We start from the raw sequence: 6025 nt of genomic DNA, 5'->3' as shown, positions 1-6025 counted from the left end.
CCTTCGCTCGGACATGGTGAACAGGTATTGGTAACGCGGGCGTTACTGCTACACCATCGGGTGCAGCAGTGCCGATCTCTAATCCAGCGCTCAGAAGGTGGATGCAGGCTGAAGAAACGGCCAGCATGATACAACGAAGGTTTGAGCCGTGGACAGGAGAGAGAGAACAGCCGGAGGGAGGCATCTGGAAGAGCCCAGAGCAGAGAGAGAAGCAGCAGACTGAACATGGCTGGCGGACTGGACCTGGCCAGGGCTAGGAGAGCGGGAGAGCGGGAGAGAATAGCGGAGATGGCGAGACAGAAGGAGCTAGAGAATGGGACATCCATCGTGAGGGAGCGCGGGAGAATAAGAGAATAGCACAGGACTAGGTACTGAACAGTGAGTTATTATGAGGGGGGAGCTGGGGGGGGCGGAGACTGGGGGAGGGGGCTTTGAAATGTGTAACAAGTACTTGGGAACAGGGACTGGGGGAGCCTAGAGGCGGCATGGGCTCTGACCTACAGCCACAGGCTCCGTCCATGGAGAGTCACCGTCCCTTCTGCCGAAGCGCAGGGAAATCTCCCGTAGATGGGAACAGCTTTCACAAGTTCCTGAGGAATGCTGGCTTTTATCTAATCGCCAGAACCCCTTCCTTCCGTCGTCCAGACCGAGCTTATTTCTGGATGTTTGGACAGCCTGAGACCCCACAATCAGAAGTTCAAGGCCATCTTCTGCTATACTCTGAGTTTGAGGTCAACCTGGACTTTTAGAGACCTGTTTCAAAAAAAAAAAAAAAAAAAACAAAAGGTGAGCCTCACGTCAGCCAGGCCCCCGGTGAGCCCCGCTTTCTGCTCCGGAAGACGCAGCATGGCTTGCGGGGCGCCCAGGTGCACTCTGTGTACTTTCCAGAGAAGGGGCGCCTGGTTCGCATACCATTAGGAAATTCATAAGAAGCTGAGTCATGCCTGGCTTGCCCTGGCTTTCACTTATCTCAGGAGATAAGTGACCTCGGTGGCCCGGAATCAGCCGGCTTCAGTTGCTGGAAGTGGACTGGGTTCCCACTAATCCCACCGGGAGGAGCCGGGCTGACAAAGTCACGGGGTGAATTAGAGAAGGAGGTTTCAGACAGGGCTCCAGGGTGAGGCAGAGCGGCTCACCACAGCTGTGAGGCAGACAGTGGGGTGCCACTGGGGCCCGTGACTGAGAATAGAGGGCTCCTCCTTAACCGCGCCCGCTCCAGCAGGGAAATGCTTCCTAAAAAACGGCTGGGGGACCCCTGCCAGGTCCCAAGCCACACCTGCAACTCCAGCTCCTCAGACCCTCTGGTGGAGAAAGGAAGCTCCCCGGAGGCAGGGTGGGCGTGAGGGAGGCGACAGCTGAGGTGGTAGAGTACTTAGCGCTCACAGAGCCCTGGGTTCCAGGACCAGCATCCTGTCAACTGAGCAGAGTGTGCTCACCGGTAATCCCAGCAGTCCAGATGTGAAAGGCAGGAGGATCGGGAACACAAGGTCGTCCTCAGCAGGGTAGTGAGTACCGAGCAAGCCCGGGCTAGTGGGGACCCTGTCCAAGCAATAAAACAAACAAAAAAAATTCACTTTTGACAGCATTCTTATAAGCCTGGTTTATGACTTGTGCTAGTTAAACCTGTCATTCACTCCTTGCCTGAGGCATCACGGTGCTCTACCCACTGAGCCATCTCACCCCCCAGCCAAGTGCAGAGAGGAAAGAGCATACACCTGGAAATGATATGTTAGGCATGGCAATACACTCAGCTGATTACCAAAATATGAAAGTATCGTGTTGTTAATCACGGGGCTTCAGTCTCTTACTTTGTAACCATGTGTTTGCTGCTGGCCAGGGCACAGTGTGAACAAGACGTGCCTGGCTGGATAGAATTTGGTTTGTACTATAACGAGATGGGGTAAAGGTCAACGACATCGAGGGAGTGGGAAAGAAGAAGAAAAATTGAAGTGAACAAATGTTAATGATCTTGGAAAATTATTATAAAGAGAAATGACTTGAAACTGCTCATACTTGAATGCATTAGAACCCGTATAAATAAAGTCGGCCTGGGCTAGTGGGGGCCGTCAGTTCGAAAGGCAACCAGTGATCAGACTCTTCCTTCTTCGCTGAACTGAGGCACAGCACCCCGCTGGAGCTGGACCCTGGCAGCCACCTGGCAGGCAGTGAGGTCATCCTATCTAGGATTGGCTTACGAGAGCGACAATCCAATTAGTTCATTCCTGATTGGTTAGGGCTAGCAGGGGTGGGCTAAGGCTGTAGTTTTCCCCCTTTCGGGCAAGTTTGAACAAGTCCCAGGCTCTGTTCTGAACTGGTTACCGCCTGAGATACTGTGGGGGCTGGCTCAGGCCTGGCACGGCCAGTTCCCCTCATCCTCGATGTCAGGCATCCTCTGTTCATGGCATCCTCAGAGACTGTGGTCCAGTTTCAAGAGGAAGGAACGGAGGCCTCGTTTTTAACTCAGTTATTCGGAGCCTGTCATGGAATTTGCCTGGCCTTCTTGTTCCCCATTGCCTGGCCTTCTCACTGAGGATTCTAGGAAGAGGATGTGGTCCTGGGAGGAGGGCATGCTGCCCGTTAGCTCTTTCCTCTGAGGTCATGGAGGGGCCGAGCCTCATTTCTCTATGCAAAGTCCATTGTCGTCCTTATTTCTATATGCAAATTCCTCTGCCAGGGCAGGGACAGACTTCTGGCCAGCAGCGATCCACACTCACAGCACTAGAGGGGAAAATTTTCTTCGCTTTGTTCCTCAAAACTGCTCCCAAGACAGGCGCCTCTTCATTTCACTCCAGACCAAGTTGATTGGGTGCCCCACGCCCAGGGTCGGTCGTACAGCCATGCCACACAGGAGGGTCACCTGTCCACGGGGAGAAAGGAAGTCTCTTTATTTGTGAATACACTGTCACTTATTTCAATAATTCCAAGATTTGGAGTTTTTGGGTATTACAAGTTGTGCTGATGACACATTCTTTTAAAAGATTTATTTATTTATTATGTATACAGTATTCTGTCTGCATGTCTGCCTGCACACCAGAAGAGGGCGCCAGATCTCATTGGGTGGTTGTGAGCCGCCATGTGGTTGCTGGGAATTGAACTCAGGACCTCTGGAAGAGCAGTCAGTGCTCTTAACCACTGGGCCATCTCTCCAGCCCCCCACCCCCCCACCCCCCCCACCCCCGCCCGATGACACATTCTGGTGGGTGTTGCGTGAGGCCCCTCTGCTGGCTGGCACTGGTACCCAGCAGAGGACCCGCGGCATCACAGCGCTGGTGGACCGCACTAGCATTCAAGGACACCCGGTTTTCGGAGTTGACACGGTTTCTGCTCCCCCGCAGCATCAGCGTCAGGCAGCGCTGTGTAAATCCCCGGGACTGGTCCCCATCTGCGTCCACATTGGTGTGGTGGGCCTCAGGGTGAGAGGTCAGGGCTGTAGTTCACAGAGTGAGAAAAGCCGGACAAAAAGAAACCACCCAGGCACCCACGTCCTGTTTATACCAAGCTTAGGAACGGCCAGGACCACCTACGCTGCTGTAGCCATGTGGGGAGCAGGGGAAGGGTTCTGGGGGCTTTGCCTCCTCTGTTCCTCTCCCCCCACACCCGACCCTCCCCCACTTCCCTCCCTCCCTTTCTCCGTTCTTCCCTCTCCATTTCCTTCCGGTCAGGTCCAATTTCTGCCTGTCAGATAAAAGCCAGCGTTTCTCAGGAACTTGTGAAGCGGGTTCCCCTCTACCAAAGGAGCCAATTCCCTTATCACCGCAGAAGGGACAAATGGCTGCCTGTGGTCCTATTGGCCCACTGAAGTGCACGCTGGCCACTCTGTGTCACCAGTGCCTGCTACACATTAGAGTCCATGCTGACATCCTGGTTCTTCTCACCTCCTCCCTTACTCTAGATTCCCTGCCCCCCCAGGAGTTCCCTACCCCAGCTACTCATTCTCCTTATAACCCTGCTATTTCAACCATGCATGGTCCTCCGTCTCCTTCCTTAGTCCCCTCTGTGCCCTCTCTTGTTCCTCACTGGTGGTCCTCTCTTTGTCTTCCTCTCTCACTCTTACCCTCTCTCTCCTCTCATGGTCAGGTCCAGTCTACCAGACATGTTCAGTCTACTGCTTTCTCTCTCTGCTCTGGACTCTTCCAGATGCCTCTGGCTGTTCTCTTCCTCATATCTACGATTAAAAACCTTCCGCTTAACCACATCTTGGGTCAGTTATGTCTCAAAAAAAAAAAAAAAAAAAAAAAAACAACAAAAACCAGATGACCTAGTGGTTAAGAGCACTGACTGCTCTTCCAGAGGTCTTGAGTTCAATTTCCAGCAACCTCATGGTTTCTCATAACCATCAATAATGAGATCTGGTGCCCTCTTCTGGCCTGCAGGTGTACACGCAGGCAGAACATTGTATACATAATAAATAAATCTTAAAAAAAAAAAAAAAAAACTCTTCCCATTTAAACACACACACACACACCAGAAAGTTTATCGTTGAGGCCATTTCTAGTTTTCATGTTTTGGTTTTTTGAGACAGGGTTTCTCTGTGTATCCCTGGCTGCCCTAGAATTCGCTCTGTAGACCAGGCTGGCTTTGCATGCAGAACATCCACCTGCCTCTGCCTCCTGAGTGCTAGGATTAAAGGTGTGCACCATTAAATATGGCCAAAGATTGTGTGTGTGTGTGTGTGTGTGTGTATTTAAAAAGTTTATTTATGGGTAGAAGTGTTTTGTTTCCATGTATATGCACGGTGCTGGTGAGGTCAGAAGGGGCATTAGACCCCTTGAACTGGAATTATGGATGATTTGTAAGTACCTTGTGGGTACTGGGAACTGAATTCAGGTCCTCTGCAAGAGCAGCCAGTGATCGTAATTGCTGAGCCATCTCTCCAGTGCCCAGAGCTAGGTTTTGCTTTGTTTTTTATTTATTTATTTTTTTCCAGAGCTGAGGACCAAACCCAGGGCCTTGTGCTTGCTAGGCAAGCGCTCTACCACTGAGCTAAATCCCCAACCCCTGTTTTTTAATTTTTAAGGCAGGATAGAATAACAGGAAAGGCCAGGTATGGTCCAGGCCAGGCAGGCCTTCATCTCAAAACAAACAAAAAAAAAAGCTGGTGGCCCATACCTTTAATCCCAGCACTCGGGAGGCAGAGCCAGGCAGATCTCTGTGAGTTTGAGGCCAGCCTGGTCTACAGAGCGAGCTCCAGGACAGGCACCAAAACTACGTGGAGAAACCCTGTTTTGAAAAACCTAAATAAATAAATAAATAAATAAATAAATAAATAAATAAATAAAAATAAAAACCAAACAAACGACAACAAATCTCTACTGAGGAACTATTGGGAATTAACTGATGGCTGCCAGGGTAGGGGGAGTCATTTTTCTGGGGGTAGGGCCGGTAGATTGCCCTTGGACAGGAAGGCAGCACTTTTAACTGGACTTGTAGTGGGAGGGGGGCACGTGGTGGTGGGGTCTGGAGGGAGTGGAAGGGAAATTTGGGCATGAATATGATCAAGATACATTGTGCATGTGTGGGAAATGGTCGAAGAATTAAATACAACTATTCAAAACAAAAACAAACGGAAAAATCCGGGGTGACCCCCACTGTCTGTAGAAGGCTCTGGGACACACGGCCTCCACCATCAGTCAGGTTGTCTCGAGGCCTGTTCTTCTAGCCCCTTCCATCTCCAGTGATCTTAGCCATGACCAAGCGGGGCTGTGGAGGTGACGCAGACACCCCCCTCGCCCCCCCCTACAGTGTCTCCCACTAGGCTTCGCTTTCGGTTCCGTACCACGGCCAGATGTAAAGCTGCTGTTCTGAGCGCTGGTTTCGTTCTGGGATTCAGGTATAATAAGGAAGTTGTCGACTGAAACTGCGCCTGTTTTTCCTCCTCCCTCTCCTGGGTAGTTATACCAAGCTTCCTATCTCTGGACAGCCCGGAGGAGGGGGCAGCAGCCCGGGCAGGCGGGCGGCACAGGTGGAGCAGTTGGGGCGGCGCTGCCCTCTGGTTGGCTACCTGTGAGCTCAGCCCCGGGAGACA

Source organism: Peromyscus leucopus, chromosome 16_21, assembly GCF_004664715.2.
Source record: "Peromyscus leucopus breed LL Stock chromosome 16_21, UCI_PerLeu_2.1, whole genome shotgun sequence".
Taxonomy (NCBI): Eukaryota; Metazoa; Chordata; class Mammalia; order Rodentia; family Cricetidae; genus Peromyscus; species Peromyscus leucopus.
Note: the sequence above shows the minus strand (reverse complement) of the source record.